General features: G+C 38.0%; 1 long non-coding RNA gene across 1 annotated transcript in view; it reads left to right on the top strand.

Annotated features, from left to right (window-relative positions):
• Window positions 1-22,976, top strand: part of LOC307189935 — an 85,511-nt gene extending 62,535 nt beyond the window's left edge. Inside the window, exon 5 of the long non-coding RNA XR_013829324.1 lies at window positions 22,868-22,976. This is a non-coding gene — a long non-coding RNA (uncharacterized lncRNA). The remainder of the gene's footprint in view (window positions 1-22,867) is intronic.
• Window positions 22,977-25,352: the final 2,376 nt, after the last annotated feature.

A 25,352-nucleotide genomic window follows, 5' to 3' on the forward strand; every position in this document is an offset into this window, starting at 1 on the left:
TTGAATAATAGTGGTGAGAGTGGGCAACCTTGTCTTGTTCCTGATTTTAGTGGAAATGGTTTCATTTTTCACCATTGAGGACAATGTTGGCTGTGGGTTTGTCATATATGGCCTTTATCATGTTGAGGAAATTTCCCTCTATGCCTACTTTCTGCAGGGTTTTTATCATAAATGGGTGTTGAATTTTGTCAAAAGCCCTCTCTGCATCGATTGAGATGATCATATGGTTTTTCTCCTTCAGTTTGTTAATATGGTGTATCACATTGATTGATTTGTGTATATTAAAGCATCCTTGCATTCCTGGAATAAACCCCAGTTGATCATGGTGTAAGATCCTTTTATTGTGCTGTTGGATTCTGTTTGCTAGTATTTTGTTGAGGATTTTTGCATCTATGTTCATCAGTAATATTGGCCTGTAGTTTTCTTTCTTTGTGACATCTTTGTCTGGTTTTGGTCTCAGGGTGATGGTGGCCTCGTAGAATGAATTTGGGAGTGTTCCTCCCTCTGCTATAGTTTGGAAGAGTTTCAGAAGGATAGGTGTTAGCTCTTCTGTAAATATTTGATAGAATTCACCTGTGAAGCCATCTGGTCCTGGGCTTTTGTTTGTTGGAAGATTTTTAATCACAATTTCAATTTCAGTGCTTGTGATTGGTCTGTTCATATTTTCTGTTTCTTCCTGGTTCAGTCTTGGAAGGTTGAGCATTTCTAAGAATTTGTCCATTTTTTCCAGGTTGTCCATTTTATTGGCATATAGTTGCTTGTAGTAATCTCTCATGATCTTTTGTATATCTACAGTGTCAGTTGTTACTTCTCCTTTTTCATTTCTAATTCTATTGATTTGAGTCTTCTCCCTTTTTTTCTTGATGAGCCTGGCTAAAGGTTTATCAATTTTGTGTATCTTCTCAAAGAACCAACTTTTAGTTTTATTGATCTTTAGTTTTATTGATCTTTTCTATCACTTCCTTCATTTCTTTTTCATTTATTTCTGATATGATCTTTATGATCTTTATGATCTTTATGATTTCTTTCCTTCTGCTAACTTTGGGGTTTTTTTGTTCTTTCTCTAATTGCTTTAGGTGTAAGTTTAGCTTGTTTATTTGAGATGTTTCTTGTTTCTTAAGGTAGGATTGTATAGCTATAAACGTCCCTCTTAGAACTGCTTTTGCTGCATCCCATAGGTTTTGGGCCGTCATGTTTTCATTGTCATTTGTTTCTATGTATTTTTTGATTTCCTCTTTGATTTCTTCAGTGATCTCTTGGTTATTAAGTGGTGTATTGTTTAGCCTCCATGTGCTTGTATTTTTTATAGATTTTTTTCCTGTAAGTGATATCTAGTCTCATAGCATTGTGGTCGGAAAAGATACCTGATACAATTTCAATTTTCTTAAATTTACCAAGGCTTGATTTGTGACCCAAGATATGATCCATCCTGGAGAATGTTCCATGAGCACTTGAGAAGAATGTGTATTCTGTTGTTTTTGGATGGAATGTCCTATAAATATAAATTAAGTCCATCTTGTTTAATGTATCATTTAAAGCTTGTGTTTCCTTATTTATCTTCATTTTGGATGATCTGTCCATTGGTGAAAGTGGAGTGTTAAAGTCCCCTACTATGATTGTGTTACTGTTGATTTCCCCTTTTATGGCTGTTAGTATTTGCCTTATGTATTGAGGTGCTCCTATGTTGGGTGCATAAATATTTACAATTGTTATATCTTCTTCTTGGATCGATCCCTTGATCATTATGTAGTGTCCTTCTTTGTCTCTTGTAATAGTCTTTATTTTAAAGTCTATTTTATCTGATATGAGAATTGCTACTCCAGCTTTCTTTTGATTTCCTTTTGCATGGAATATCTTTTTCTATCCCCTCACTTTCAGTCTGTATGTGTCCCTAGGTCTGAAGTGGGTATCTTATAGACAGCATATATACAGGTCTTGTTTTTGTATCCATTCAGCCAGTCTATGTGTATTGGTTGGAGCATTTAATCCTTTTACTTTTAAGATAATTATTGATATGTATGTTCCTATTACCATTTTAAAAATTGTTTTGGGCTTTTTATTGTAGGCCTTTTCCTTCTCTTGTGTTTCCTGCCTAGAGAAGTTCCTTTAGCATTTGTTGTAAAGGTGGTTTGGTGGTGCTGAATTCTCTTAGCTTTTGCTTGTCTGTAAAGGTTTGAATTTCTCCATCAAATCTGAATGAGATCCTTGCTGGGTATAATAATCTTGGTTGTAGGTTTTACTGCTTCATCACTTTAAATATGTCGTGCCACTCCCTTATGGCTTGCAGAGTTTCTGCTGAAAGATCAGCTGTTAACCTTATGGGGATTCCCTTGTGTGTTATTTGTTGTTTTTCCCTGCTGCTTTTAATATTTTTTCTTTGTATTTAATTTTTGATAGCTTGATTAGTATGTGTCTTGGCATGTTTCTCCTTGGATTTATCCTGTATGGGACTCTCTGTGCTTCCTGGACTTGATTAACTATTTCCCTTCCCATATTAGGGAAGTTTTCAACTATAATCTCTTCAAATATTTTCTCAGTCCCTTTCTTTTTATCTTCTTCTTCTGGGACTCCTATAATTTGAATGTTGGTGCGTTTAATGTTGTCCCAGAGGTCTCTGAGACTGTCCTCAGTTCTTTTCATTCTTTTTTCTTTATTCTGCTCTGCAGTAGTTATTTCCACTATTTTATCTTCCAGGTCACTTATCCGTTCTTCTGCCTCAGTTATTCTGCTATTGATCCCTTCTAGAGAATTTTAATTTCATTTATTGTGTTGGTCATCATTGTTTGTTTGCTCTTTAGTAGTTCTAGGTTCTTGTTAAACGTTTCTTGTATTTTCTCTATTCTATTTCCAAGATTTTGGATCATCTTTATTATCATTATTGTGAATTCTTTTTCAGGTAGACTGCCTATTTCCTCTTCATTTGTTAGGTCTGGTGGGTTTTTACCTTGCTCCTTCATCTGCTGTGTGTTTTTCTGTCTTCTCATTTTGCTTAACTTACTGTGTTTGGGGTCTCCTTTTTGCAGGCTGCAGGTTTGTAGTTCCCGTTGTTTTTAGTGTCTGTCCCCAGTGGCTAAGGCTGGTTCAATGCGTTGTGCAGGCTTCCTGATGGAGGGTACTGGTGCCTGTGTTCTGGTGGATGAGGCTGGATCTTGTCTTTCTGGTGGGCAGGTCCACATCTGGCGATGTGTTTTGAGGTGTCTGTTGTCTTATTATGATTTTAGGCAGCCTCTCTGCTAATGGATGAGGTTGTGTTCCTGTCTTACTAGTTGCTAGGCATAGGGTGTCCAGCACTGTAGCTTGCTGGTCGTTGAGTGAAGCTGGGTCTTGGCGTTGAGATGGAGATCTCTGCGAGATTTTCGCCATTTGATATTATGCGGAGCTGGGAGGTGTCTTGTGGACCAGTGTCCTGAAGTTGGTTCTCCCACCTCAGAGGCATAGCCCTGATGCCTGGCTGGAGCACCAATTGGCTTTCATGCACACGGCTCAGAATAAAAAGGGAGAAAAAATAGAAAGAAAGAAAGAAAGGAGATAAAATAAAATAAAATTATTAAAGTAAAAAATAATTATTAAGAAAAAAATTTTTAAAGTAAAAAAAAAAAAAGGATGGACAGAACCCTAGGAGAAATGGTAAAATCAAAGCTATACAGACAAAATCACACACAGAAGCATACACATACACACTCACAAAAAGAGAAAAAGGGGGAAAAAAATATATCGTTGCTCCCAAAGTCCACCTCCTCAATTTGGGATGATTTGTTGTCTATTCAGGTATTCCACAGATGCAGGGTACATCAAGTTGATTGTGGAGATTTAATCCGCTGCTCCTGAGGCTGCTGGGAGAAATTTCCCTTTCTCTTCTTTGTTCGCACAGCTACCGGGGCTCAGCTTTGGATTTGGCCCCGCCTCTGCGTGTAGGTCGCCTGAGGGCGTCTGTTCTTCGCTCAAACAGGACGAGGTTAAAGGAGCAGGTGATTCGTGGCCTCTGGCTCACTCAGACCGGGGGAAGGGAGGGGTACGGATTCAGGGTGAGCCTGCGGCGGCAGAGGCCGGCATGACGTTGCAGCCTGAGGCGCGCGGTGCGTTCTCCCGGGGAAGTTGTCCCTGGATCACGGGACCCTGGCAGTGGCGGGCTACCCAGGTTCCCGGGAGGGGAGGTGTGGAGAGTGACCTGTGCTCGCACACAGGCTTCTTGGTGGCGGCTGTAGCAGCCTCAGCGTCTCTGGGATCCGCGCTGATCGCCACGGCTTGCGCCCGTCTCTGGAGCTCCTTTAAGCAGCGCTCTTAATCCCCTCTCCTCGCGCACCAGGAAACAAAGAGGGAAGAAAAAGTCTCTTGCCTCTTCGGCAGGTCCAGACTTTTTCCCGGACTCTCTCCCGGCTAGCTGTGGCGCACTAGCCCCCTTCAAGCTGTGTTCACACAGCCAACCCCAGTCCTCTCCCTGGGATCCGAGCGAAGCCCGAGCCTCAGCTCCCAGCCCCTGCCCGCCCTAGCGGGTGAGCAGACAAGCCTCTCGGGCTGGTGAGTGCTGATCGGTACCATTCCTCTGTGTGGGAATCTCTCCGCTTTGCCCTGTGCACCCCTGTTTCTGCGCTCTCCTCCGTGGCTCCGAAGCTTCCCCCTTCGCCACCTGCAGCCTCCTCCCGTGAAGGGGCTTCCTAGTATGTGGAAACCTTTCCTCCTTCACAGCTCCCTCTCAGTGGTGCAGGTCCCGTCCCTATTCTTTTGTCTCTGTTTTTTCTTTTTTCTTTTGCTCTACCCAGGTACATGGGGAGTTTCTTGCCTTTTGGGAGGTCTGAGGCCTTCTGCCAGCGTTCAGTAGGTGTTCTATAGGAGCTGTTCCACATGTAGTTGTATTTCTGATGTATTTGTGGAGAGGAAGGTGATCTCCACATCTTACTCCTCCACCATCTTGAAGCTCCTCCCATTTGTGTCATTTTTTAAGATTCCACATATAAGTGATATCATGATAAATGTCATATGATATTTGTCTTTCTCTGTCTGACTTACTTCACTTAATATGATAATCTCTAGGTCTATCCATGTTTGCTGCAAATGGCATTATTTCATTTTTTATGGCTGAGTAATATTCCATTGTATATATATGCCACATCTTTATTCATTCATCTTTCGATGGACATTTCAGTTGCTTCCATGTCTTGCCTATTGTAAATAGTGCTGCTATGAACACTAAGGTGCATGCATCTTTTTGAATTAGTTTTCTCTGGATATATGCCCAGGAGTGGGATTGCTGGATGATATGGTAACTCTATTTTTAGTTTTCTTAAGGAACCTCCATACTGTTCTCCATAGTGGAATCAGCTTTTGGTTTTATCAATTTTCTCTACTTACTTCCTGTTTTCAATTTCTTTGATTTCAACTTTAATTTTTATTATTACTGTACTTCTACTTACTTTGGATTTAATTTGCTCTTCTTTTTTCTAGTTTCCTAAGGTGGAAAATTAGATTATTGATTTTAGATTTTTCTTTTTTTTCAAATGTGTGCATCTGATGCTACAAGTATCCCTCTAAGCTTTCATTGTATCCCACAAATTTTGATAAGTTGTGTTGTCTTTTTTCCAGCTTTATTGAGATACAGTTGACATACAACACTGTATAAACTTAAAATAAACAGCATAATGATTTGACTTACATACATCATGAAATGATTACCAAAATAAGGTTAGTGACTATCCATCATCTCATATAGATATAGAAAAAAAGAAAAAAAAATTTCCCTCTGATGACAACACTTGGGATTTACTCTCTTAACAACTTTCTTACATATAATTTAGCAGTATTAATTATATTAATCATGTTGTACATTACATTCCTACCAGTTGTTTCTCTTTTAACTGGAAGTTTGTACCTTTGACCACCTTCCTCCAATTTCCTCTTTTCCCAATTCCCTGCCTCTGTTAACCACAAATCTGATCTATTTTTTTATGAGTTTGTTTGTTTTTGAAGTATAAGTAGATCTAAAACACTATGATAGTTCTTGGTGAAGAACATAGTGATTTGATATTTCTATATATTACAAAATGATCACCACAGTAAGTCTAGTTACCATCTGTCACCTTACAAAGATATCAAAGTATTATTGACTATATTACCCATGCTGCACATTTTATCCCCATGACTCATTTATTTTGTAACTGGATGTTTGTGCCTCTAAATCTCTCTCACCTATTTCATTCATCTTCCTATCTTTTCCCCTCTGGATACCGCCTGCTTTTTCTCTGTATCTATGACTCTTTGTGTTTTGTTATATTTTCTCATTTATTTTGCTTTTTTTAGATTCCACATACAAGTGAAATCATACAGTAGTTGTCTTTCTTTGTCTGACTAATTTGACTTAGTATTATACCCTCCACCCATGTTGTCACAAATGGCAAGATTTTTTTCTTTTTGATGGCTGAGTAATATTCCATTGTGTGTGTGTGTGTGTGTGTGTGTGTGTGTGTGTGTGTGTGTGTGTATCTCACATCTTCTTTACCCATTCATGTATTGATGGGCATTTAGCTCGTTTCCACTTCTTGGCTATTGTAAATAATCCTGCAGTGAACATAGGGGTGCATACATCTTTTGAAATTACTGTTTTCATTTTCTTCAGGAAAATGCCCAGAGGTGGAATTGCTAGATTGTATGGTAGTTCTACTTTTAATTTTTTAGGAAACTCAATACTGTTTTCCATAGTGGCTGCACCAGTTTAAATTCCCACCAACAGTACACAGGGGTTCCCTTTTTCTCCACATCCTTGCCAATACTTGTTATTTGTTGTCTCTTTGATAATAGCCATTCTAAACAGATGTGAGGGGATATTTCCTTGTGGTTTTGATTTGCATTTTCCTGATGATTAGTGATGTGGAATATCTTTTCATGTGCCTGTTGGCCATCTGTATATCTCCTTTGGAAAAATGACCATTTTTAAAATTGAGGATTTTAAAAAAATTAATTTATTTGGTTGCACCAGGTCTTAGCTGTGGCAGGTGGGCTCCTTAGTTGTGGCAGGTGGGCTCCTTAGTTGTGGCATCTGTGAAATCTTTGTTGCAGCATGCATGTGGGATCTAGCTCCCTGACCAGGGATCGAACCTGGGCCCCCTGCATTGGGAGTGTGGAGTCTTATCCACTGCACCACTAGGGAAGTCCCCGAGTTGTTTGTTTTTTTGATGTTGAGTTGAATTAGTTCTTTGTATATATTGGATATAACCCCTTATCAGACATACGGTTTGCAAATATCTTCCCCCGTTCTGTAGGTGTCCTTTTCATTTTGTTGATCATTTCCTTTGCTGTGCAAAATCTTTTCAGTTTGACATAGTCCCATTTGTTTATTTTTGGTTTTGTTTCCCTTGCCTGAGGAGATATATCCAAAAAAATATTGCTAAGACCAATATCAAGGAGACCACACCTTTTTTCCCCCCCTGGGAGTTTTATGGTTTCAGGTCTTACATTTAAGTCTTTAATCCATTTTGATTTATTTTTGTATAGGGTATGAGAAAGTAGTTCAGTTTGATTCTTTTGTATGTAGCTGTCTAGTTTGCCCAACACCATTTATTGAAGAGGCTGTCTTTTCTTCATTATGTATTCTTGTCTCCTTTGTCATAGATTAATTGGGTTCATTTCTGGTTTCATTGATCTATTTGTCTGTTTTTGTGTCAGTACCATACTATTTTGATTACTGAAGCTTTGTAGTATAGTTTGAAATCAGAAAGCATGACACCTCCAGCTGTGTTCTTCTTTCTTAAGATTGTTTTGGGTATTTGGGGTCTTTTGTATTCCAACACATATTTTAGAATTATATTTTCTAGTTCTGTAAAAAGTGCCACTGATATTTTGATAGGGCTTGCTTTGAATCCGTAGATTGCCTTGGGTAGTATGGTCATTTTAACAATATTAATTATTTCAGTTCATGAGCACAGCATATCTTTCCATTTGTTGGTGTTGTCTTCAACTGCTTTCATCAATGTCTTATAGTTTTCTGAGTATGGTCTTTTACCTTCTTAGTTAGATTTGTTCCTATGTATTTTATTCTTTTTGATGCAGTTATAAATGGGATTTTTTGCTTAATTTCTCTTTCAGAATATCATTAATTTTTGAATGTTAAACTAATCTTGAATTCCTACTTTGTCATTACCAGTCATCCTTTTAATGTATTGTTGGATGTGATTTGCTATTATTTTGTTAAGGATTTTTGTATTTATATTCATGGAGGATATAACTGCAAAAAGACAAAGAGGACATCTTGAAAGAAACTGAATGGAAAAACCACCTTACTTGTAGAGGAACAAGAATAAGAGTAATATTGGGCTTCTCTTCACAAACCACACAAACAAAAGAATAGAGTGAAATATCTAAAGTGTTGAAAGAAAACCCTTTACCAATCTAGAATTCTGTATCCAGCAAAATTGTCCTTCAAAAGTGAAGAAAAATAAAGACTTTCTCAGATAAACAAAAATTGAGGGAATTTGTTGCCAGTAGACCTGCCTTGTAAGATATGTTAGAAGTTCTTCTTAGAGAAGGAAAATAGTCAGAAAATGGTCAGAAACTCAGACCTACATAAAGAAAGAAAGACTGTTAAAGAAGAAATAAATGAAGGTAAGACAAAACTTTTACTGTTCTTATTCTTAATTGATCTCATAGATAACTGTTCATTTAAAATAATAATAGCAACAATGTATTGGGTGATTGTAGCTTAAGGATAAGTGAAATGAATGACAGTGTTGTTTTAAAGGACAGAATGGAGAAATTGGGAATACTCTAAGTTACCTGCACTATCTGCAAAGTGTTATAGTGTTATTTGTTATCATAGAGGGCTTTCTTGACTACCCTATATAATATATTAACCACCCTCATTCTTATCTCTGGCCTGTACCCTTACCTTGCTTTTTAAAAATATAGCTTTTGGGACTTCCCTGGTGGCACAGTGGATAAGACTCTGTGCTCCCATCGCAAGGGGCCCAGGTTCGATCCTTGGTCAGGGAACTAGATCCCATATGCATGCCGCAACTAAGAGTTTGCATGCCACAAGTAAGGAGCCCGCCTGCTGCAACTAAGACTCAGTGCAACCAAATAAAAAAAAATATATATATATAGCTCTTACTATCTCCTAACATGTTATATATTTATTTATTGGCCTGACAATCTTTCCACTCTAGAATATAAATTCCATGAAAGCAAGGAGGGACTTTACTCATTGTGGCATGCAATAGGTGCTCAATAAATATTTATAGAATTAATAAATGAATGAAGGATGAATGAATTATCTTAGATTAATCAGTATTCATCAATTAGTGCTAAAGATATGGATATGAATCACGTAGGTTCCAATACTGAAAAATAGTTTTCTTTTTGCAAGGTGGGGGTGGCTAATAAGTAGGCAATTGGCAGTGTGTGCCATAGGATACAATGTCAGTATCTTTTGTCAGTTTTCAGAAGAGAAAATATAAAATACACACAGCCAAGCAATACATGAAAAGATAATCAGAGAAGTGAAATTAAACATTAACAATATACTATTTGTCATCAGATTGACAGAAAGAGAACAAAGAAACTAATGCAGAAAAGGATGAGAGGAAATGAGCATTCTTATATGTTGCTAATGGGAGAGTGAATTGCTACAACTTTTTTGAAAGTTATCAGATAGTATCTACTGAATTAAAACACACAATTTTTAAAAAACCGACAGTTCACTTTTGGAAATCAAACAGCAACAAAAGCGACAATAATAAAGGATATTTATTGCAGCATTTTTATGGTATTAAAAAATTATAAATAATTTGTATGCTCATTAATAGGGGTAGGGTTATAAATAATTGTAGTGTATCCAGCTATAATATATGCAGCTATTAACAGAATACATTTGATCTAAATCTGAAGGAATGTCTGTGCACTGTTGTGAAAGCAAATTGCAAAGTAATGTAAATAGCATCATCTAATTTTTCTAACAAATATCGTAGACTATATATATTCAATATACATATATGTGTATATGTTTGAATAAACATGAAGAAAGATATGAAAAATATATGGAGATTATTAATCTCAGGGAGGTGGGAATGAGAAGTTTAGTTTTATTAACTTTTTCCCAATGATCTCAATATTATCCCACTAGTTATAATGAATATTATTATGCTTATTGTTTTTAAAACTTAACAAAATAAATTTGAAAATTATCCAGACATCAGAATATAGAAGCTAAGCATGACCATCAAAGTAACTTAGTTGTTAAACAGTTAGGTGTGATTCAGTATAAATAAGAATACTGTATGAAAAAGAATAAACAACCAAATCTTCCTATTGTGACATTTTGTGAAACCACAGATCAATCTTTTTCTAGAAATAGTGCCCAGTTCCAGGCTCTACAATTTTAGAGAGATATTAAGAACTCAGAGAAGACAACTGTATTATAAAATTTTGATTATTGGACATATGAAATGAGACTAATAGATCTAAACTATATGACATCTAGAATAAGGCTAATACTGTCTACAACTAACTGAATACTTATTGCCAGTCCATAATAGTAAGGAATGTTTTTTGGCTACATTGTCTTAAGCAGTAAAAACAGTTACTTATTTCACATAATAATAAGTCTGGAGCTTGAAATTTTAGGGCTGTTATAGCAATGCAGTGATGTTATTAAAGTCTTAGACTCTATTCTTTTCCCTACCTTTTTCATTATTCTTTGAACATTTATTCATTTTACAAATATTTATGGAGTACTTGCTATGTGCCAGGAACAGTTCTAGTTGTTTTTGAATTTTTTTTTTTTTTTTTTCCGGTACGCAGGCCTCTCACTGTTGTGGCCTCTCCCGTTGCAGCTATTAACAGAATACATTTGATCTAATGTCCGGAGCACAGGCTCCAGACGCCCAGGCTCAGTGGCCATGGCTCACGGGCCCAGCCGCTCCACGGCATGTGGGATCTTCCCAGACCAGGGCACGAACCCGTGTCCCCTGCATCGGCAGGCGGACTCTCAACCACTGCGCCACCAGGGAAGCCCTGTTTTTGAATTTTTGAATTACGTTTTTCATCTTTGTATGTATGTTTCATGATTGTAAGATGGTTCTTGCCACTCTAGGCATCACAGCCACATTTAAAAAGAGAAAGCTGGGAGGTGGAGTGACAAAAGGTCTTTTCTTCAGGAGGCTCTATCCTTTCATTTGGGGGAAGAAAACTTTCTCAGAAGTGCTTAGAAAGAAGAATGAAAAGTAAAGAAAAAGTAAGCATTTTAGACAATCATTTTAGAAGTACCAACATCTGACCAATAGCGCCATTCCAGAAAGAGAGGATACAAAGTGGAGTAGGATAGAAAAAGAAGTAATACAAGAAAAATGTCCAGAACTGAAGGTCATGAATTTTCAGATTGAAAAAGCATCCAGGTGCCCAGGACAATGAATGAAAAAAGATCCACACCGAGGTAAATTATTGTAAAATTTTAAAGCAGTAGGGATAGAGATACGATTACAAAAGCTTCCAGAGAGAAAAAAATAGTAGGTTGTGTAGGATCAGGAAACAGACATTTCAATAGCAACACTGACGTCTAGAGTACAATGGAGCAATGATCACAAAATTCTGAGGGAAAATGATTTCAATTTAGAATTCCATAGCTAATCAAACTATTAATTGAATGTCATGAGAGATAAATTTTGAGATATGCAACAACTGAAATTTACTTTTTTTTTTGCGGTACGCGGGCCCCTCACCGCTGCGGCCTCTCCCGTCGCGGAGCACAGGCTCCGGACGCGCAGGTCCAGCGGCCGCGGCCCACGGGCCCAGCCGCTCCGCGGCACGCAGGATCCTCCCGGACCGGGGCACGAACCCACGTTCCCCGCATCGGCAGGCGGATTCCCAACCACTGCGCCACCAGGGAAGCCCCTGAAATTTACTTTTCATGTATCCTTTTTGTTAAAGAAGTTACTAGAGAACGTGCTTTAATAAAATAAGTACACTAAGAAAAAGGAAGACTAGGAACCCAACACAAGAAAGCATAAAGGCAAATACCAGGATGACTTATGTAAAGGCATAGAGAGCAATCAGTCTGAATTTGAGGTGAAAGACAGAGTTTCTGTATTATTCAGTGTTCTCCAGAGAAACAGAACTAGTGGGATGTGTATATATACAGAAAGAGATTTATTATAAGGAATTAGCTCACCTGATTACAGAGTCTGACAGGTTGAAAATGTGCAGGGTGCGCTGGCAGGTTGGAGACCCATGAGGGCTGATGCCTCAGTTCTAGTCCAAAGGCCAATAAGTTGGAGACCCAGAAAGGCTGATGTTCCAGTTCAAGTCTGAAGTCTGTCTGCTGGAGAATCTTCTGTTACTCAGAGGAAGGTCAGTCCTTTTGCTCTATTCATGTCTTCAGCTGGTTGGATGAGGCTCACCTGCATTATGGAGGGCAATTTGCTTTACTTAAAGTTAATCTTATCCCAAAACACCTTCACAGAAACACCGAGAAAAGTGTTTGACCAATTTTCTGGGCACCATGGCCCAGGAAAGCCAATACATAAAATTAACCATTGCAGTTTCCAAGAAAAATGTTAACCTAATATATTTGACAATTTGGAAAATAATACTTATAGGCAAAAACATGTGGAAAAAGTGATGATAGTTCCATAAAAAGTAAGTGAATTATTGTAAATAGGTTTTAATAAGGAAGAACAAAAAATATATAAAAGAAATGACATTCATTTATAGTATACTACTTGGCCCGGCCATAAGCAAGATTTACTTTGTGTGATAATGTAAGCATTGACTTGATTTAGGGTAAATGAGTTGTTACATAATTATTTATATTGGGAGGATGGGAGAGATGATATATAAGAATTAAATACTCACCTGCCAAAATAAGAAGACAGATTATGACTAAAATTTTAAATTAAAAAGCAGCTTATGTACAAAGCTTAAATATACTTATAAGCACATTAGTTAGAAATGTGCAGTTAAATACTAAAAGACTTGAATATGAAAAGCCTTAAAGGTGATTGCCTTTGGGCCTTGTGAATGGTATGAAGAAGGGTGTTACAGAGATCCACTGTTTTGTAATATAAGCTTTTTAGTAAAATTCTATTTTTTACCTTTTTTAAGCATTACTTTAACAAAAATTAAAATTAATTAAAAATAAAAATCAAAGTAGATACAAGATGACCTAGCAATGCTCCTTTCAGTGATTGTCATAAATAAGTGAAAACATGTATATTCCTAGGTCCTAAAAGAAATCGGGTCTTGGACAAAAAAGGAGTCACATCATATAATTTCACACTAGGTTGAAAAGAAATATGAAGATTTCTGTCTTTCTGATTGAATTTCATGGGAGAGGCATTCTTAGGATGTCTGCTATAGGGAGATGCTTTTATTTTCTGTAAATGTAGAAGTTGTACTTAGGTTATAGAAATGACTTAGAATGCGTTAAAGGGTGCTACAAACTTGGTAATCTGAAAAAAAATTCTGCAGTTGAATGATTTGTATAAATTATTTTAGAAGCTGATTTATTAAACTATATGCTGGTCTCTTGTCTATATATACATAGTGAATAAGAACAAAACTAATATTAAGACAATCTGATACTCTAGGTCATCTTTATGTACAGCTCTATACTCTCTGGAAAATTGAGATATTACTCCCACTACTTCTAGGTTGTATTTGCCTTTTGTGAATTTGAATGACTGTGCATTTCAATGTATCTGGTGTATCTTTCAGTACATCTGTTGGAATGACTTGTGATGATTGTGAACTGTAAGCTCATGGAATCCAGAGACCATGATTCTTTTTCTTACTCTTCTTATATCTTAGCACCCAGGCCTTGCACGGTTGGATGTAGCTTGGATAAAATGTTCTCAGTTCTCTCATTTTAGGATTTTTGGTTTACTTAAGGACACCTCAAAATAACTGTAAGCAGTACTTGAGCACTCCGTGTGTAACTATAGAGCTGTAGAATATTGGCTGTTGTATGTATTACTTTGTGTGTGAAATACTAATTGCAAACAGACCAAAAACAAGTTTGCTAATTGCAGGACATAACTTATTAAAGTTTCCAAGATGAAATATTGTACATGTTGGTAGAAAAAAAATTTAGATTGCATGCTTTTCCAAATATAGGCACACAGATGAAAGCAGAATGAGAAAGTTCACATTTCAGGTGCTCAGATTTCTCAAATGATAAAAGAGAAATAGTATATTAAATAACTATGCAAAAGTAATTTGTGAAACAGTGGGGAATGTATTAAAAGTAAGATAACTACACAAAATTGTAATAGTGGTGACTGAAATGGCTCAAATAAAATTATGGCAAGAAAAGGTTAATGAAATTTAAAAAAAATGAGCAGGCCCGGTAACATATTCTCTGGATCAGATCAATATGTCCCTATTCCAGGAAAGGTGGGTTGGTACTTCACTTTCCTATTCCTATATTTGGAAAAATCACAAAATTGCTGACATTCTGGGTCAAAAGATTAAAAACTAAAAGTAAAACAATTGTATTTGATCACCTGTCCCATACACATATGTGTGTGGTTTTATTGATATTAAATATAATTACGTGATTTTCATGAAAACTTTGAGCATATCTTGCACTTAAAGAGTTTTCCACTGCTGATGATTACAGTGTATTCCGCTTCCTGCCACCCAGGAAGTCATTGCAATTTTCTCCATTATCATGTCCAGACAGATAATGTATGCTCATAAGGAAATAGTGACAATATTGTCTCTTATTGACTTTGCAAAATTATTTCTTAAACATTAATGGATAAAATGTTATTTAAAAAAGAGAATGGAAGCAAAATCATTGGAATCTCAAACTTAAAATATATGAGATTTTGCATTAGTATTGATTTTGAACACTGACGTCATTTAATAGTTTTCTCCCTATTGTATAGTACATTAAACGTGAGTTTTAAGGGAGGGTAATAGAATTCTGTTGATGATTTTAACAATCTTTAAACTAACATAATAATTTCAAGGACCAAAATGTTGCTAGTTCAAGGTAGTTTCTTTGTTTCTTGTGTTTAAGTGTCATAGGTCTAATATAAATTGTAGTGTTCATGTAAATAATCAACTTACATTAAAATTTGTTTTTAATTGAATAAAGTCAAATACATGAATATATTTCATACTTTATTATAATTTGGAAGGTAATTCATCGTAAAAGACATTCAATTTCAATAACAGTATTCACATTCATAGTAAAATACATTAAATTTCAGTAATAATATTCACATGTATAAATGCCTATAGGTAACTAAAAGTTTAATAAAATTTTAAGGACAAGTAATTATCTTCTGTTGCATTTTTCATATTAAACAAAGTTTTAATTAAAAATGTAAATATTTTAATATATTCCATATTTTTTCTCATAGAGATTTTTGCTCAGTTTTTATCATTCAGGTACTCTTACATATTGTAACTGTTGCAATATTGTACCTGTCTTCTCTCTTTGTTTCAAAAATATTTTTTCCATTTTGACTAATTAGAAAATATCAGGAGTAAATTTGGAAAATAACACATCTGGGCAATAGAAGCACTATATTTCTGTTATTTATTAAGCTATATTTATTCTCTGCTGAATAAGAACAGGAAACAACATGGACAATAACCAAAATTAGAATTTATCTAATATCTGTAGTGGATGCCAAATATACAGTTACTGTGCTGATGGCAGGAGATAAATGCCTCATGAAGAAGTTTATTATTAAGATTTATTTTCACTAAATAAAAATACCCAAACTAATATTTAAAAAATTAAACGTTTTTTAAAGTGCCTAGCATGGTGCTTGGTTCAAGAAATAATAATATATCAAAAACAATTAAACATTAAACATCAGTTATATTTTGTGGGGGTTTTTGTAATATAGGCCCATGATTATGACATACAACTTTTAAAATATTCATTTGACATTTTTCAATATATTACTAGATAATACTGTTATTGCCTTGCAGGGTCACATGATTTTTAGTTTTAGCACTATATTTTCTCACAATGATGATGCAGTAGTTAATATAGTTGGTCTTCCCTTGTGTAGACAGCTAACACCTGGCTTACTCAGACTAACACTTTCACATCAATAAGTAAAACTTGGTAGGATAGACTGTCTAATGCACAGATCTTATGCTGTAGTTATAGTGTTAAGAAGTCCTTGTTATTATGAATGTGCATTATGAGTATATTGTACACAGTCCTGGTATGCAAATGTGTAGCATTCAGAGAAGTGAAATAATTCTGTGTTATTATTATCTTTGTAAATTACATCTTAAGAGTTTTTGAGGACTTTATAAAGGCAGTTTTCTATAGTCACAGTCATACAGTATGTGCAGCACAAAGTGTTTTCTTTCACCATTAACAATAACTGAGCCAATGAAAATGCTTTTTAAATATACACCCGGCAAGCAGTTATCTGGCTCTTCGTTCTTACTATCCACAAACCATCTTTTATCGCCTTTTAAGACAGCATATGAAACAGCTTTGTAAACATCTGTTTTTCATTGTTAATTGTCAGGAAAACTGGGGATTTAAAAGCTTCTTTGGAATCCTCTTAATCCTATCAGGAAGAATAAGTTGTATATGTTTATCTTTTCTTCTTTAGATTGTTTCTTTATCATTTGAAAAAAAGTACACACATACTACCTTCATTTATTTTCAAAAAATTATTTTTAGGATTATAATATTTTTATAGCTATTTTGAGGACATTGCTTTGTAGAAATTCATTGAAATTATTAGCAACACAGGCTATACTACACCTAAAAAAGATGCATAATAAATATAGATTTAAATATAGTGTGCCTTTTCAAATAATTTTCAGAGTTTTCTTGGGCATATTCCATTTCGAAATGTGCACTGATAGAAAATAGAAGGAAGAGGTATTTGTTAGCCAAAGAACAGATTAATTTAGAGCTTCAAATCTCTTGCCATATTTAGTCTTTATGAAATACATGCTTTATTTTCATAGGCTTTTTCTGTTCCAATAATCAAGCCATTAATGTCAATGGAGTGTTCCTGGCAGTGATATAATAAGAAGGCTTTTGCAATAATACATTGTGTCTTCCTTCTAAATGAAAAGGGGATCTGTTGCAATAACTAATTTAAAAATATTAAAATTCTGCTCTAGTCGTTTTGAATTTATAATGTAAAAGCAAATGCACCTATCTCTTGAGAACAGAGCATCCATAATTTAATAATTAAATAATACGTAATAACCAATAATTTTTGTTACCTATAAATAAACCTAAGTAATAAGAGTATGGAATACTAAGAGAAGTAGCTGATTGTTAATGAAAACTTTTTTTTCAGAATGTACCCATTTTTAAAACACTTTATAACCTTTATTAAATTGCTGTCCTTTCATGCAATTAGAATGCATTGTGGATTTTTCTTTTTTAAAAGGTTTGTACTTTATTAGCTTTTAAACTGGTATAAATTGGAAACTCACTACTCACTATTTATATTTCAGTCTCTGCTTTTCAAACTTGTATTGAAGTGATGTAGAACTAGGCCTTATCACTGCATGTAAAATTAATCAAAATGACATATTGTTGCAGTTTCTATGGCAACCATATCATGATGCTGATGCTCTTAAAAATTTATAAACTATAATCTGAAATATGCTAATTCTAGTGAACATAGTTAACACTTATTTGCTTAATATTCAGTTTAGTACTAAACTTCATCAACTTTGAAAGTAGGTTGATATATTGTATATAATTAAAAGAGTTTTTGTATTGAGCTCTTGAGTTTAAATATTTTCTCCAGAAGCCTACTATTCTAGAACTTTAAGTATGACTAAGTGAAGCTTTTCACTTACTATTGTCTTAAACAGACATGAATTAACATGAATTAACATGAGGATGATCATTGTTGCAGATTCTCAACATTGTTGTCTTTCCCCATCCCCTCACTTAAAAAATAAAACATTCAAACCTAACGCAAAACATCTTGATGCAAACTTAAAAATTCAATAAAATCCAACGAGTTAAGTAATACCAAACATCCAGATACTTGGAACACTGACATAGTTTAGCTTTCATTAGTTTGCCTTTAGGTAGATAATATCTTTATCTTATATGTACGATTATGATACATTTTAGAGACATAAAACTTAGCAAGTTATAGAATAATTTTGCATAGCAATTACATTAAAGACCTATTTGAAGTTATAAAGTTTCTTTTAGAACTCATTTAAAACTAAAATGTATAAAATATGTTGTTTGGAATTAGTTTATAACTATAGATTCTGTTTTTAAATAAAGCTTTTTAAAGAGATATCTTTTGATAAGTTAGAAAAGCTTTTAGAAATGTGATAGTTTGTCAGTTAATAAAAATATCTGAGGTAACTTAAATAGTATATGCCAAATAAAATGAACTAACATCATGTGTAATTATCAAATGTACTTACACTGAAAAGAATACTTCTGCTGACATATTTGGTAAAAAAAAAATTTTCAGTATATATACAATAGACTTTTAATTAATATTTATTAAGTCAGAAAAGTGAAAAAGATAGATCCTTAGTTAATACACTTCTAATTATTTGCTTTGCACATATTAGGCACTCAATAAATATTTAAATGTGAATTAAAAATTTGGAAAACAGCAAAAGTCTTCAACATAAGTGTGATATTTAAAAATACATACATGAAGAAATCCTCTATTTAGAAATGTTAAAAATAGCAATCTGGGATTTGGAAGAAAGATTTCTAAGTAACAAATTTTAAAATTATATAATTTAGGCAAATTCAGTTTTTTTAAAACAATGCTAACACATAATAACATAAAGCATGAAATTTCTAAGGTAGATTATCAAACTTTTAAAGACTAGTAATATTAGTAAATTATTGTTTTATTGTTTGATATTTATAGTGATCAGTTTTATAGCATTATTTTTGTGTTCTTTGCTTGTCTTTTATTAGGCACTGAAATGGATCTGTATGATTTAGCAAATGCTTCTAGTGTGGCTAAATGTGTAATTAATGGAGTGGTAGTCATCTTAGCGAATTGTAAACCTCAGATTTGGGAAGAGGTAAATGTTTCTTTAAACAGAGAGTGGCACACATGAAGGAATGCAAATGCTTTAACAATATTACTCGATGATGAAAAGGTGACATGTTATCTCAGAAGGATGCTATCATGTGGGATACATTGAATTTTAGTGAATAAAATTTATTTCTGTGGTTGGATCATCCTATCACTTCTCTATGTCATATGATTATTCTTTATCATATTTTTCCTTTCTGTGGTTTTTATAATTTTCATGCCTACCTATATAATTATCTAGATCACTTTTAGTTAGAAAAATAATTCTATGTATCATTGTAAGACAAACATTTGGATGACTGATAAAAATTTCACTTTTCATATGTATCTTTTAGTGGCATTAGTTTTGGCAGCCTTAAGCTATAAAACAGTCATTACTTAAATAATCTTTTTTATAAAGCATTTCAAAAATATTAGGTATGGCATTTTAAAATATTAGGTCTGATGTATATTTTTGGGGGGAATTGGTAGAGGTTTATAATTTTCTGGTTTCTACCACATTCCTTCTTATGGTGGTTTTATTTCGCTATATTTTGCTATTGATATTCTATTTATAGTAAAATGAAGTGTATATACTGAATAGTGACAACTTCTTGTATGTTGTTAGGATTTGATTTAAAGATCACGGAATTGGTGCCTGACTGCATATGTGCCATGTGTTCCAGTTTCCTAGTCATTGGCCTTTGATCTGATTTTTCTTTGTGAGGTTTCTACCCAGGCTTAGTTTCTGCTAGTTACAGTAGACTTCACGTATATATCCCTTCCATTTAAGAGATGAACTGCCAGGATTATGTATGGTAAAACCAAGGTAAAACCTCCTGAGATAAGGCTCGGGGGGCAGTTCTTCCATGACGTTGGCCCACCCCACTGTGACTAAGAAATGAGATGATTTGAAGACTATTACATACTTAAGGTTTTCATAGTGGATTAAAATAGCATTACTTAGCACAGGTGTTTCTGTAATTGGGATTCCCTGGGAAAATTCAGTACTGTGTTCAATAACACAGCTTTCCACACGAGTGGAGGAGCGATCCAATGTTAATTTGCTAGGCTGTGGCACAAAACAGCAGAATTGGGTCTGGCTTGGGGGCCTGTTGCTTCTCTTTGCAAACACATTTCCTTTTGTCCATCATTAGCATTAGGTTGCTGTGGTTCTCTTTATAAAATATATTTCTATTATTATTATTCTGACCAAACTACTGAAAGGCCCCAGTTGGAGTTAGCAAGGAGTGATTTATAGCCTCATATAGCACAAGACAGTTCCTGAGTGTCCTTTTTGTGGAGATAAACAAAATTCTTCTTCTCCTTTTGTAAAGCGTTACAATTAAACAATGTCTGTGCACCCAGGTAGCAGGGAAATTTCTGAGGCATCATTGGGACACAGTTCACAGAGGAGGATGGACTTGGAGTGGCCTTGCAGACGTCCCCAAGTCTTGGAGGCAGTGTCCAGGCATAACAAAGAACAACCACAAGTTATTTCAGAATTTAGCTAGGGTATTCTTAAGCCTGGTATTCTTATAATGCAAGACGTGAATGCAGGAGGAACGGTTTGCGAAAAAAGGGTTTGAATAGAGGTACGGGTGGTAAAGTTGAAAATCGCTTATATAAATAACAATCATTATTATTTTACCGAATCCATTGTTAGACAGTCAGAAGGACTGTTTTCCTGAGAAACGGGCGACTATAGAGCTAAGTGTCCAGCCGTCGCGGCAGGCGGCCAGGTTGCCTGAGCACATCCCTCTCCTGCCTGTAGTTCTATTCCGGAATTCCCCTGCTAGTGACCTCGGGTCTAGCCGCGTCCTTGAGTCCCTTTGTCTCGGGCCCCGAGGGTAGAGAGCAAGCGGGAGAGGCGCCCCGGGGAGTACGAAGTCCGAGCTGAGCCGAGGTCGCTGCAAAAGGGAGCTCGGTCCTCACACAGGACCGGAGCGACTGCTATGCCGCTCCGAAGCTGCCTCCACTCCCACCCCCCACCTCCCCCCGGCTACTGCCCTGGGAGTTAGTGCTTGAAGTTCCAGGGCTGCAGCGCCTGCCTCGCAGCTGCAGACCGGCCCGGGGCTTTGTACTTTGCTGGGAGAGTGTTCCTTCGCTCGGTTCCCTGTTACTGGTTTCAGCTAACGGGCAGTTTTAGCCCTCACTCTTTTCAGCCCGGGTCGCGGAGAGCAGGCCTTGCCTTGCTCAGGCCGTCCGCTCGAGAGGTGCCCTCCCTTAGCTTCCCTTTAAAGCGGTCCCCGAAGGTCGCCAAGGCTGCAGGGCCGGTGTCATCCGGGTTGGTCTCGACCGCCGAGAGCCGGGCGCAGTCTTCCGCTCGACCTCTAGGTGGCGACTTAGGCACGTAAACAAAGCTAGGCCAAGCCGGATGGTTGGCACCCTCGCGGTTCATCCACGTATCATCCTAGTTTTCCCGCTGCTCTCAAGCGGGCTCAATTGACTGTTAAAGGGACTTGAGTTTAGATGAGGAGTTCGGCCAGAATGGCAGAATGTGTATGTGTCAATGTGTGTGTCAGTAAGTGTGTGCGACCGCGCGCGCGGAGGCGGCGGGAGGTGGTGATAGAGCGGGAACTCTCCAAGGAACCCATTTGAGACGCCGAGGTTCTCCCCCGCATCACCTGAGCCCTCAGGCCAGGCGACCCGGCGGGCTTGGTCTTCCGGACTGCTCTGCAGCCCGAGATACCGCGACCGGTGTGCAACCAGCAGAGGGACAGAGGGTCTGGTGGCTGCCGCCGGCGGTAAAAGATTTTCTAATCTCGTTTCAATGACACCCACGATTTATGAGTGGAGAGACCTGAAAAATAAAGCCCTATGTGCTGTGTCCTTCTCCAGGGTGCATGCCGGCTGACCCGATTGGAAGAGGTCCCAGCCGGTGGGGAAGAGAGACACACAGACAGCAAAAGAATAAACGTGCTACAGTCACATAATCTTACCTCTGGGACGAAAGGACACGGTTCCTAGAACTGAGATTTCCATAGCCAGTGTGCATCCCAGCTGTTTCTCCCGTAGGCTCTTTCCTGCCTAATACAGCCTTATGACTAACTTGGACAAGGCTTGAGCTGCCCCCCTCCTTTTTTCCTCCCTTTTTTCTTTCCAGACATTCCCTAAACTCAACCCAGGGCAAATCCAGAAGTCGGTACAGTACAGAGCTTCCATTCAATCATGGGGGGAAAAATCCCGTTTACAGTTTCTTTTAGGCAGATGGAAGAAGTAGATGATTACGGGACTTGGAAGGGTACATGGGGATGGCATGGGGTGTTGGTGGCAGGGAAGCGCGATTTCTCTTAGGTCTGGTGCTGCAGGTAAGGTTCCCAGATTCCAGCTGCTCTCAAGTCGAGCTTCCGTGGCCGGTGAGAGTGGAGGGAGATCCTCGTCTAATTAGAGAGGAGTGGAGGAGGGTGGAGTGGCAGAAAAACTGACCCTGGACAGGCTCCACGGACACATTGTCTTGGTTCGTGTTTGTGCCCGTTCTATGCTGCTGCCTTTGGGAGCCTTTTCAGCAGGGTAGTACGCCCGAGGCTTTTTCTCCCCTTCTTTTTTCCCCCTTCTAAAATGTGTTTAAAGATAAGTGAATATCCTTCTAAAACAAGTTAAAATCTTTCTCTGACTTTCCATTTGAGATGTCAAAAGGATTAAATAAATGGAACTTTATTTGACCGGGGAGTTTAGCCAGAGACTTAACGACATCTCGGGTCTTTGGCCTTATTCTAATTCCATGGTGGTAATTACCCTTCGTTTCTTTAAGTGCAATAGATTTATTGCCTTAGAGACTATGCACAGTTTGATTGAATTATTCATTTTTTTCTTTGGTGTAGACTGCATCTGGGGACTCTGATGTGACGTGTAGATTTTTTTTTCAGGAACAAAGGGAATGTGGAAATGAAAGAGAGAGGGAGAGAGAGGCTGGCAGATGTAATGAGACGCGGTGAAGGTGTACGCAGACTGGCACTCCCACTCCTCCCTTCTGCTCTCACTGCAGCCCTGGGTAACTCGCAGGCTAACACAAACAGCTTTTCTCCCGCAGCCTGCCCTCTGTCACTGTAAGTACATCAGCCTTCTCTTATCAGCATGCAGATTCCAGCCACGCACACCCCTAGACTCGGCTTTGCACCTTAGACAGCAGAAGAACATTTAAAAATTAACTTTCCTAAGCCAGGAAAGACATGTCTGTAAAACTTATTTCTTATTTATCTTTATTTTTCTTTGAAAAAAGTTCATGCATTTTTACCACTTTTCCCCACCTCTTTGGTGGCGGTGCTGCAGCTGCTACTGTCGCTACCGCAGTGGTCTTCCCAACAGCATGACGCGCAGATTCAAATGAAATTTAATGTTGCTCTCTGTCCATTTAAAGTCCAGGGACAATGCCTGGTCCTTTTGCAAAATGACATCTTAAAGAACGCAGAGCGTTATTCACAGTTTGTTTTTTGCTTTTGTTGTTGAAACACGAGTTCCGACCTCTTTGAGGCAGAGTCCCAAGGGCACTGTTATTTGGGAGTTCGGGTTATTTGGTTACACCAAACTTAAATGAAGTGCGATGGGCTGCTGGAGCGTTGGTGTGTTTGTTATTCCTGTTTAAGGAAATCAATCGCTAAAACTTTTCTCCGGGCCGTAATTAAAGTTTTCAACTTTTTCCTTTTTGGCTTTTTATACTCTTTCACTTATTCTTCGTTTCAGTAAAAGTTCTCATTCCCTGTGTTTTTGAGGTAAAAACATTTATATTTGTACTTTATACAGTACCTATAAAGCCCTTCCTGAAGTTAGAGACCTTGAGATGAAGTCATGTAGATCTGAATTGTCCTCCCGGCTGGTGTAAGGAGACTTTCAAGGCGAGAATACGAGGTTTTAACAGTCGTTATGATTTTTGCGTGGGTGCTTTAAATATTAACTTCTCGAGCAGAATTTATTGCGTTGCCCTTCCCAAGTTCAGGGGGACCTCTCTCCAGGAACCGAGCGCGCCTTTCCTTTGCCGGTTCGCGCCTCTTCTCTGGAGGTGCGAGGCCAAACTTAGCAAAGGCGAGTTGCCTTTGCCGGTTGTCGTGCGCAGGGACACCCGGACAGCACGGAGGCAGCAATAGCTGCGAGCAGGTAAGTCTGCTCCCACCGGCTCGCCCCTCCTTCCCTCCTTGGTTCCCTGTGCTAGGCGCCCGGGGTTCTTGCGCCGCGCGGGGCTCCGAGCCCCAGGGAAAGTGAGCCCTAGTGTGCCGGGATCTGGCAACGGTGCCTGGGTGTCATCCGCTCCTTTCGGGACTTCCTGGAGCCCGAAGGCCAGGACAGACCAGGTGGAGAGCCCGGCGCTTCAACACGCTGCAGCGCTCTCTGCCTTGCCCTCTGCTCTGTACTGCGGCGCCTGAGGCTTGAAAGGAAACCCTTAGGGCTCACCCCCGCCCCCAAGGGCCACGTGTCAACCCAGGCATAGCCTGAAGTGCGGCACCGAGACCCCAAACTTTAGTTTCTTTCCTTTAGGGATTAATGTTGTGATTGGCTCGGGGTTCCGCCTTATCAATCTACTTTCGTGTCAGTTTACTAGACAAAATCTAAAGAGGATTCCTGCCGCTCCTTCTCCGAAGGTCCATCGCGGCCCAGTATGAGGGCCTTGGACGCTGGAGATCTTGATAATGTCAATTTTTTTTTTTTTTGCCTTCCGCCAGCGGCCTGCACCTGGTCGGCGGGGTCAGTCTTAACCCCCAGGTTTCCGAGTGCTGGGTGATTTAAAGAGACGGATGTGCTGGTACTTGCAAAGCCAAACTTATTGCAGCAACTTTGAGGAACCCAAGTTGCGCCCCAGCGTTTCCGTCCTGGATGTTTCACCTCCCTCGGTGGCTCTACCCTGAGGATTCAAGCTTTGGGACTTAAATTACCCCCTCTTCTCTCTGCCCTAACTCTGCAGGCATTTAGGACAGCTCATTCGATTTTGACCTCTTGAGGCTTTTGAGAGATTTTTTGCCCCCTGTTCCAGGGCCAGTGAGAGGCTCTGGAACAGAGCGTGGGGCCAGGTCATACTCATTCACAAAAACAAAATTAAACAAAAACAAAATCAAAACCCAGAAAAGATTTGACCCTTCTCTAGGATAGAAACACGGGTCTGGGTTTGCCTGTTGGGCCTCTGAGGTCAAGGGGCACTCCTGGGAGTTCTGGGAGCCAGGTCTGAAGGAGCTGGCAGGAAAAGTGCCAGGCTTTCTTTTCACTGGACTCTAGGTTCTGGCCTCTCGAGGCAGGTTTTCCAGTCCTAAAAGTCTCTATGGGTGAAAGGGACACAAGATTGCTGGTTAGGGACTAGCTCTCCTCTCAGCCAACAGTCATCAAATCATTTTAACTTGCAGTCTTCAAGCTTCCAATCCTCAAGCA

The sequence above is a fragment of the Stenella coeruleoalba genome, assembly GCF_951394435.1.
Source record: "Stenella coeruleoalba genome assembly, chromosome: 8".
NCBI lineage: Eukaryota > Metazoa > Chordata > Mammalia > Artiodactyla > Delphinidae > Stenella > Stenella coeruleoalba.